An 11,407-nucleotide genomic window follows, 5' to 3' on the forward strand; every position below is an offset into this window, starting at 1 on the left:
AAAGCACCATTACCTGGTATTCCACAGGTCCCATGATCCATACCATGTTTATTTTTTCCTAAGAACTTAAAACCAGAATGCTGAGCTATTATTTCTAATGCTAACATACTAAATAACTACTTACCAGTTGAGGAAAATAATTAAATAGTAAAAGCATAATTTAATGATTTAGGTAAGTGATTATTCTTTTAAACAGCCTACGAATGATAATATAACTGGTCTTTGAGCTGTCACAGAGTATGTATCAAGGTCTTACTCCGAATGGTGACACTGTAACTTCTTCTAGCAGTTTCTGGTTTAAAAATGCATACCAATCTCAGAACCTCTGGTGCCATGCACAAAGTAAGCACAAGGTACTAGGACACATGATTGAATGGATGGTCCAAGGCCACCAGGATTAGAATCTTGGTCTCCCAGTTGCCTTGTACTCCCACACCTGTACCACACCAGTTTCCCTTTTCAAAAAAGAAAAACAAAGTCTCCAAGTTTGTGTTCTTCAGCTCAGGAATAGCCATCAATGCCCAACTGAAGAAACAGGCCCAGCACCACCCACTGCATGCTGTCAAATTCATTTTCATAGACTGTGGCTTTCAAACTGTTTCAACAGCTTCTCTCAGTACAAAATGTTTTATATCATGACCCAATATACATATGCTTAGTTTAGGTGCTTAGTGAATTGTATCACTCAAGAGTCCAAAAAGGAAAACAGGCATGTACTTAAGGAAATTGGTTTCGCAGGTGATGGAAGAGCTGAGAGGTCAAATAGGGAACTGAGAGTAGCAAGAGTAAGAAGTCACTATAACCCCTAAGCTGAAGGAACCAAGGGATGAGGCAGAATTCACAGAGCCTGTGATCAGGGTCTCCTAGTGAAATCTGAGACCGTGATGGTTCACAGTTGGACATACAGCTGTTGCTAGAGGCAGAAGGAGAAGGGGGGACCACCATGTCTTCGCCTTCCCTCCTGTCCTCCAGCAGTTCTGACTCTAGCCAATGCCTTCCACGGGCTGATTGCAGCTGGCCGAGAAGCGTGGGAAGTGCTCCCAAAGGTTGGCCTACACTGGCCTTCCAAAGCTGAGCAAAGAAGTGAGGAATGGACCAACAGACACAGTAACTAAAACAGCTTCTTCAAACAGTGCTCACCCTTACTAAGAGCAATGCCCTCTGAAGCTAATACTTTCTATTCTATTTCTTTTATGTTGCAAATGCCCCACTATGGCTCCTAATTCACAATAACTTGAAAAATGCCCTTTGGACCAACAGGGGACACATATTTCGAAAAGTTTTTGCCCTCACCTAAGTGTTCTCTTTTTAGGTCTGGTTATTAAAACACAGGTCTCATGATCATGACTATTTAGAAACTATCTCCATCAAAGACTCTATTAGGCCAAACACTGAAAGAGAAGATCAGGTAGGCAACTTATAACCTAAACACTTTCTTTCATAGGATCGAATCATCAATGTATAACATCAACGTAGAACAGTGTTCTGCTGAATGATCACAACTTTTCTTCTCTGCTGAATATCCACCCTGCCCCTGCTCCAGGGCAAAATTCCTGCTTTTGATGGATTTATTATCAGGCTTTAATTAAAAGCATTTGCATATGTAATACATAATATAATGCTACTAATAATGAAATAAGAAAGCTACTTGGAGCAGCCAAACATTACTTGACATGAGCATCAAAATTTGTACAATTTACATATTAAGAAAATGTGGAAAGTAAGTATGAGAAAATATGACTAAGTCCTTTCAGTATCAACTTTGAAAATCCCTAGCCAATTATGGGAGAGCTCAGCAACCCTGGGAGCTAGGTCGGCCACCACTGAAGGGAGTTTGGGTGCATAACCTCTTTCCAGCACAAGCTCTTCTTCAAATGAAGTTCTACCCTGAAAAGTCATATGACCTTGATTTGTGAGCCCTTTTAACTTCACATATAAAATGGAGGTATTTGTGCCAAATAATCTCTAAGATTCCTTTCATCTTAAAATCTCTGTGTCTTAGTTTCTTCATCTGCAAAATGGGGATGATGTAATAATGGCACCCAACACAAGACATTCTATGAGAATTATAAAAGACAATAGATGTAATGTATATAACATGGAGCTGACCTAGAGGAAAACAATAAATACATCTACTATTATTTTTCATAGTTCCAAGAAGTTAGAAGTTAGAACAAGCAACTTTTCTCAGTCTTCATTCTGATCTAATTCTCAGAAGAGGTCAACTACTTTATAAACTACTAACTTGCATTGATCTCTAAGTCCTAAAAGGTCTTAACTCCTCCTTCTCAATCCTGTCTCTGGACTTAACTTACACTTCCTCTTCTGTACCTTCTTGAGCAAACCCCCAAGGTTAAAGTCTTCTTTCTTTGAATTCTCTTTCCAAATTCTCAGTCACTCCTATGGCTCAAAACACGGTATCAAAAGTTGACCAACCTCCAAAATTTCAGTCCTGTATCTCCAGCTATCCCAAAGCCATTCATATTTGAATGGTTTTCCTTTATCTTACTGTGTCTAAAGCATAATTCATCATTTTATCTAAAATTAGTGTCCTCTTCAAGCATCTTTTTCTGTCAAGAATTTTTAAATTATTCATATGAATATTTTTGTAATGACAAACTATGACCACATTACCAAAAATTTGATTGAAAAAAAAATCACCCGTAATTCCACCAATGAAACTCAATCACCGTGATAATTCAGTTATAGTTCCCCTAGCTTTTCCCACAGCATATGTTTTTGAACCATTGTAACCACAGCCTGCAATTCTAATTGTATCTTGCTTCAATTCTAATTATTCCATAGGATTTTCCATGTTGAAAAAGCTTTCATAATAGATTATTGTTTTACTGTGATCTCTATTTCCAGTAACTGTCCCCCAGTTCATAGTAGTACACACCTGGCTAACTTTAATATTTTTCATAGCATTGCTTTACACATCTTGTGTGTGTTCAAGAACGTTGAGTGATTCCTTATTGTTTAAAACCTGACATCCAGGCTCCTTGGTCAGTCTCAGAGGCCCTTCTCAGAGGCCTTTCCAGCCTCACCTCCTATTATGGAACATTTTCTTAGGCCAAACTGCACAACTTATATCCTGCACACAAAAATGATAATTGCCCAGTGCATTCCTTCCCACCATTCTGCCTGCCTATAATGCCCACTTTCCTTTGACCCTTCCTTTATCTTAGGTGCTATTTTCTCCCCCAGAAAGGCTTCCTCAGCTGCCCCAATCATTGTGGTTGCTCTCTCTTTTTAGCAATTTTTACTTGTTCCCTGAGCCACTTGTTGGACAAGTCTAGGACCATATCTTTTACCTCTCTGTGTCCTCAGAGCTCAGCACAAAGGGCATGTTCAATAAATATTTATTAATGATGACGATGACACCCACTGTCAGCACAGCTGTTCCGCTTTCTATGATAATGAGGAAAGCAGTGTGGGAGCATCAGGGAGGTAATTCACTGTAGTCCTCCTTAAATGCTGCCCAAACCCTAAGAGTTTTACATACATTCTACTCCAATAGCAAAGGCATAAAGTTTGGAAGGAAGGAGGGAGGGAAACAATAATCAAGGATTATTTTGGGTTTTCACCCTATCTATTTCACGTATGATATAGCAGAGATAAGTGTGGACCATTCTTAGTGTAAACATCTCTCTTATAAAATGTCTTGAGACCAAGACAGTTTAAACAGTAGATAGTAAAGGAGTCCAAATTAGAGCTCTAGGCTTTGTGAACACAGCCAATGCATTTCAGTCATATTATTTGCATATAGTGTGTTGGTTGGAAGCTTGGTCTCTTATGTAATGCTGCATCGTATATAATCTTAACTTTACCAGCTACTAGTTGCAGGATCATGGAAAATTGACCTAATGTTTTGGTGTCCCTGTTTCCCCAATCTGTGAAAGAAGGACAATAACAATGGTGTTCTAGAAAGTGTTTAACAACCAGCTCTCCCCCTGACAGCCCTGGTTTGTAGATATGTCTGTTTCCATGGTGTAAACAAATTCTCCTGCAATGGCTGATTTCAAGCTACCAACAGACTCACAAAGTTTCTGAAAACTTAACAATGAACTCTTACAGGATACCTTCCTTACGGGGCTGTTGTGAAGATGAAGTGAGTTAATATGCGCAAAGCACTTAGAACTGGCCCTGGCATATCATATGCTGAGTTGGATGAAAATTAGCTATTTTTATTATACTATTTGGGTTTGCCTTCTTCTGTGGAAATGGAGAATGGCAATAGCAAATACTATTGAAAAAAGCAGTTGCCATGATTTTAGTTCATTTCAACCTTTTTCTAATTCACTCGTTATGTTTACTACTGCCCAGCAGCCACATTGGCGTCTTTGAATCTCCTTTCCTTTTCTTCATTCACCATTTTTTTGAGCATTCTAAGAATAAGTGGACTGACCAAAAACCCACATATCACGAAAGAAAGGGTTATAAAAAATAAATGATCCCAACTGCAAAATATTCCCTGAATAATCATTTCAAGAAATAATCATTTTAAGTACTTAATTGAAAACCACATATGAAAGTTTATTCAGATACAATTACTTAATGCCCAGTTATTTTTTGTTGTTTATTTTTTTTGGTGGGGGGAGCAATGTGAATTATACTTCACGTAGCTTCTTTTAAAAATAATTTTATTCCCTGGTGTTCTTCCTGATGCTTATTATTAAAAAAAATCCCAAAATATATGACTGAACAGTGCGACTTTCTGCTTTTTAATTTCTGTGGATATTTCCATGCCTTCCACTTATGAAATACCTGCTTAGAAACTGCAATTTGCTGGGTGTAACATCATAACTGACAGTCAGACAGTAAGTACTTGTTTATCTATAGAAAGCAAGGTGCTCTTTTATCCTTATATCAAAAGTTGATCAGCCCACAGCTCTGTTCATCAGCTGGAGCCACCAGACCCTCGCTCCTTTCTCTAGAATGTCTTCCTTTCTGGCTCAGCTGCGCCATCACCCCTCTCTTTGACAAATTCTGAACTTATTTGCTTCTCCCACTCATGAGATGGTTTCTAATTTTACTTTTGTGAATTTTACTTTCTTCTCAGCCATTTCCTACATTTTTCCTTCCTTCCTGTTGCTATTAATTTGTTACTTCTTTCCTGAATGCCATGCCTAAAGCCATCTTCAACTGTTAGGGCATCTTCAGATTATGAGGAGCTTCCGTTCACAGTTGGAGGAACACAGGAAACAGTGAAACACTGAGGCTACAGTCCCAGCCAAACACCATTTTGAGAACATGGAAGTCTGTCCCAACATTTTGCTTACCACTTCTCCCTCCTCCCCTTCAGACCCTACAAACTACCCTTTTACTTTCTGTCTTCATGAATTTGACTACTCCTATAAGTGGAATCATACATTTGTCTTTTTATGCATGGCTTATTTTACTTGGCATAATGTCTTCAGGCTTTATCCATGTTGTGGGATGTGATAGGATTTCCTTCCTCTTCAAAGCTGGATAATATTCCATTGTATGTATATACTATACTACATTTTGTTTATCCATTCATCCATTATGCACACTTGGGTTGCTTCCACTTATTGGCTATTGCAAATAATTTTGCTATGAACATGGGTGTGCAAATGTCTGTTCCAGTCCCTGCTTTCAATTCTTTTGGGTGTATAACCAGAATTGTTGGATCATATGACAATTTTATTTTTAATATTTTGGAACCACCATACTGTTTTCCATAAAAGTATGTTTTTCTTTGTATACAATTTTATATTCCCACCAGCAGTGCAAAAGGATTCCAGTTTCTCCACATCCTCACGGGCACTTGTTACTTTCTGGGTTTTTATTTTTTAATAGTAGTTATCATAATGGATGTGAGGTGGCATTACCTATCATTTCTTATTACTAATCTTCAATAAAAACTTGTATATTATTTTTAAAAAAAGCTAAGAACATCAAATTTCTGTTACACTACCTTGATCCCATGCTCACAGTTTTCAAAATCTCTTGACTTCTGCTTGTTGCTGTTCCTCTCATTTTTGTGCTGAGATATAGGACTTTGTTTCCAGGATGAGACCAGAGACTTCAGAATTGACTTGAATTCTGTAACATGCTTGTTAATAGGTTTCTTTCTCTCTACTTTTTCCACAGTGAAAACCATCTTGGAGGACCTTCCAGTTTTGTAAACATCTCTCTCTAGCTGGAGATCAGTAGCCTCTTCTTCCTGAACTACAATTAACCTGCTTATGGCTGACATTTCTGTTTCCTTTTTGTCAGCTTTATTAAGGTATAATTTATACTTACGTGTAAAGTTCAATGAGTTTTGACAGTATTGAAACCACAACCACAAACATCATATAGAGCATTTTAAGGGTTTCTGTTTGACTTCCCTATCTTTAGTAAATAAAACAGAAAACAGTAGTGTGTATATACTACTGTTAGCTCTATTGATAATGAACAATGTCATTCCCATATCTGTATTCTTGCTTACAATCTTTGTCTTCTTGGCCTTTCTTATTGCTGCTAAAAGATTCTTTAGAATACAAAAAAGAGATAGGAAAAGTGAGAAGAGGAAAGGAGAAGACAAAAAAGGCAAGAAAGAGAAAGAAAAGAGTATGTTTCTCACCTCATGCCAGTTAAAATGACCACTATCCAAAAGACCAGAAATAACAGGTGTTGGTGAGGGTATGGAGAAAAGGGGACCCTCTTACGTTGTTGGTGGTAATGTAAATTAGTGCAGCCGCTATGGAAAGCAGTGTGGAGGTTCCTCAAAATACTGAAAATGGAAGTACCATATGACCCAGTAATTGCACTTCTAGGAATTTTCCCAAAGAAAACAAAATCCTTGATTCAAAAAGATGTATGCACACTGATGTTTATTGCTGCATTATTTACAGCAGCCAAGATAAGAAACCAACCAGTGTCCATCAACAGATGAATGGATAAAGATGTGGTGCATATACACAGTGGAATATTATTCAGCCATAAAAAGGAAAAATCCTGCCATTTGGGACAATATGGATAAACCTAGAGGGTATTATGCTCAATGAAATAAGCCAGGCAGAGAAAGACAAATACATAAGATTTCACTTACATGTGGAATTTAAAAACAAAGCAAAACAGAAGGAACAAAACAGCAGTAGATTCAAAGACACTGAAAGGGACTGGTGGTTAACATTGGGAAGGGGTTGGTTGTATGGGTGGGAAGGGAGATAAAGGTGCACAGAAATCTCACTCATTATATAAGTTGGTGCTGGGAATAGAAGTGCAGCATAGAGAATATAGCCAGTGACTGTAATATCTTCCTATGTTGACAGATAGTAACTACACTAGTTGGGGTGAGGGTTTAATAATGTATATAACTGTTGAGCCACTATGTTGTATACTTGAAATGAATATAATATTGTATATCAACTATACTTTATAAAAAATAAAAAATAAATTAAAATATTTAAATAAGAATAGTACTAGACTATTATCATATGATTGCTAATTTCTCCTCCACCTGTATTAAATGGCTGGATCTCTGTGAAGTGAATAATTATCTTTCATTAAAGTTTTTCTCCCTATATTGTGCCTATAGACTTGTAAATAGGTTAACTTGCCTGCCCACTTCCTTACTTTTCTTTCCTTTTTCTTTTTCTTTCTTCTCAGAGAGGCTACTTTCTGAAATGTGGTTTCTTACTTCTTCCTGATCAATAATCTATTTGGAAATTTCATTTTTCAATGAAGGTATTTTTATATTGGCCACATTAAATTCACTTTTTTCTTAGGAATTTTATTTTTCATTCAACAAACACATTCTTGATCACTTACTCTGTACAGAGTTTTCATTTGTTCTTCTAGGAATTTCATTTTGTATCCAACAAACTCCTTACTCAGAGCCTTTACCGTATATAGGGAAAGTCTTCATCATATATTTCACAGAGTTCAACTAGAAACCAAGATTTTTCTTGTCTTATTATCTAGGATGGCTTTTCTTATATTCAGTTTACAACTATATGCAGCATTTGTTAACATTCCTCCTCCACACAGCTAACATTGTGTTCTTCAGTCCAGCACTGCTTGGCATCTGCCAGATTCCCCCCCAGCTTTCCTGAGAGCATATTATCAGCCTTTATGTATTTTGCAATTTTGTTTTAACTATTTTAATTAGAGGTCCTTTCAGTTACCCTGAAAGGACCTCTATTTTAAATCTCTCAGTCTATTTACAACTAAATTCCATCTTGGCACTTTTGAAGCTTCAGTCTGGAGATCTAATTCTAACATGAAAATGATTTCTTTAAGTAAAGTCCATTCTATTGTGCCTGCAATGTCTAGTTTCTCCAGAAATCCCAACAGTTCCTTGTCTCTAATAGGTGCCCAAAATATTTGAAATTGTAGAATTTTAAAACTCAAAAGAACCTTATGAAAAGAAAACATAGGGCTAAATATTTATGACCTTGGATTTGGCAATGTTTTTTTAGATGTGACACCAAAAGCACAAGCAACAAAAGCAAGACATAGTAAGTTGAACTTCATCAAAATGTAAAACTTTGTGCTTCAAAGGACACTATCAAGAACTGAAAAGACAGTCCTCAGAATGTGAGAAAATGTTTGCAAATCATATATCTGATAAGGGTCTAGTTTCCAGAATTATATAAAGAACTCTTATAACTCAACAACAATGAAACCAAAAAAACAGTCAAAAAATGGGCAAAGGAACTGAATAGATGTTCCTGCAAAGAAGATATGTAAATGGCCAACAAGCACATGAAAAGCTGATCAGCACCATTAGCCATTAGGGAAATGCAAACCAAACAATGAGCTATCACTTCACAGTGACTAGAATGGCTACAATAATAATAACTGGAAAAAAAAAAGAACAGAAAATAACAAGTATTTGTGAGGATGTGGAGAAATAATTGGAACCCTCGCTCACTGCTGGTGAAATCTAAAGTGGTTCAACCTCTGTGTAAACAGCTTAGTGGTTCATTCATTAGTGAAGCACCTAGTTATCATATGACCCAACAACAATCCTAGTCCCGGTTATATACCCCAAACAACTGAAAGCAGGCATGCTAAGAAAAACTTGTTCATGAAAGTTACAGCAGTACAGCAGTGCTTTTCACAGTAGCCAAAAGGTGGAAGGAACCCAAATGCCCATCAATAGCTAAACAGATAACCAAAATGAGGAGTATCTATACAATGGAGTATTATTCAGCCATAAAAATGAAATACTGATACATGTTATCCCATGGATAAACCTTGAAATCATTACACTAAGTGAAAGAAGCCAATACAAAAGGTCACATATTGTATGTTTCATTTATATGAACTGTCCAGTATGGGAAAATGTATACAGACAGAGAGCACATTAATGATTCACAGGGGCTAGAGAGAGGAGAGAGTGCAGAGTGACTGCTTAATGGGGGTGGGGTTTCTTCTTGGGATGATGAAAATGTTCTGGAACTAGATTGTAATGTTGATTGCACAGCACCGTAAATATAATAAATACCATTGAATTACATACTTTACAATGGTTAAAATGGTGCATTCAATGTAATGTGAATTTTACCTCAATTAAAATTCACCGATGCATGCATTGTTCACTATGTGTCAGGCATAGTGGATGTATGGTTGATTAATATATTGTTTCTCTTTCTGAATTCTGAGGTCTTCAAGGGACTGACAAGTAAACAAATACTGAATGAAGATATATACAGTCAGACAGGGGACCAATCCCACCTGTGATGATAGCACTAATGATGACAGGGCTTTCCAAATGAAGCAATAGAGCCTTGGAGAACTGATTGATCACTATTTTTCTGAGTGCCCTTTCTTTTTGTACGGGATACTGTGTCAGACCAGGAATTCATGATGGACAGAAACAGATGGTGCCCATCTCTCATGAAACTTGCTTTTGGGACAGAGACAGACATTAATCGCAATCATCTGCAAACTGAAGTAGATGCTATGAAGAAAAGGAACATTCTTTTATGAAAAAGCAGAATAAAGAAACTTGACCTAGGCCAGAGATCAGGGAAGCCTTCCTTCTGAGAGCAATTCTTGAGCTGAGATGTGTAGAATGGGTAGGAAAGGTGAGCAAGCTGTCTAAGAAGAGGGATCAGCATGTGCAGAGCCCATAGCAAGAGTAAACATGACATCAAGGGCGTTAAAGAACAGGCAACAAGCTTGCTGTGGTTGGAGCAAGATGCATATGGGGGAGATCAGGCCAGAGAGACGACCCGGGCCTGGTGGGGTCTCCTAGACAGGACCTAGTAAAGATTTGGTTCTTTATCTTAAAAGGTGATAGGAAGTGGGTAGAGAGGGAATGGAGGGTGCTTCGCCTTCATCCTGGCAGTCTGGAACAGACTGAAAGAGGGCAAGAGTGGGTGCAAGGTGGAGACTTGTTTAGGAAGTTATTGCAATTGTCCAGGGAAGAGATGATTGTGAGGTGCAGGCAGAGATGGGGAGAAATGGAGCTTGACCTAGGCAGGGAAGGGGAAGAGCGGCCCAGGCTGTCTGAGACTGTGCATGAAAGCATGGCGGCATTAAGGCATGAAGCAGCACAGGGCTGGGTATAGCAAATCAGGTGACAATGGCAGTATCCACAAAAAGTGGTAGATGCAGGAGCCATGGGAAGGAATTTGAAAAGTCTGCTGCAATCAGATCACTGCGGTGCTCAAGAGCACGACTGGATGTTATCTTGGCAAACATGGGAAAATGTGAAGCATTTGGTGGGAGAAATGTGGCTATCAGATTCGTGTTTTACAAAGATCATTACAGGGGTGCTAGAGAATGGATTTAGGGGGAATAAAGGGAAGATATTCAAGTATAAACAAGGCAACTAGTTAGGAGACTACTGGACTGCTCAACATGAGACATGAGTGTCTGGACCACACAGTGTCATGGCACAGGGGGAATGGATGGTTATAAGGTATTTCTGAGGTGGGATCAGTTGATAAGCACAGCAGTCAGGATTCATAGAGCCCGGGACACATACACAGCTAACATCTTCTCTGTACAGTCTCACGGAGACTTGCCAGCTCAAATGCTCTGGGACAAAACATGAAGATACGCCGCGAACACAGTCTCTGACAATATTTTGCCTTTAGAATCTTCCTCCGCCCATTTTGATGTGAGACGGTCGCTCATTTAAATCACGAATTCTTTGAGGAGAGGGATCATGTCTTGCTCCCACCCCTATTGCCATACTTGCCTCAAAGGAGCAGTGTAATAAATACTTGAATAAATGTGTATGTGAATTAAAAAAGGTCTATTTCTCAGTGCACCTGCCACACTACTAACATCAAGGGGAAAATACACACACCCTAAAGAATTATGGAACTCTAAAGCCCCAACTAGTGAACTTACTGAAGTTTTAGCTACCTTTTAGGACAAACCATTGCCCTTATTGTGCTCATGCTTGTATAAGAATCTGTCACCTTTTTCACTGAGG

This window comes from Manis javanica, chromosome 2 (assembly GCF_040802235.1).
Source record: "Manis javanica isolate MJ-LG chromosome 2, MJ_LKY, whole genome shotgun sequence".
NCBI lineage: Eukaryota > Metazoa > Chordata > Mammalia > Pholidota > Manidae > Manis > Manis javanica.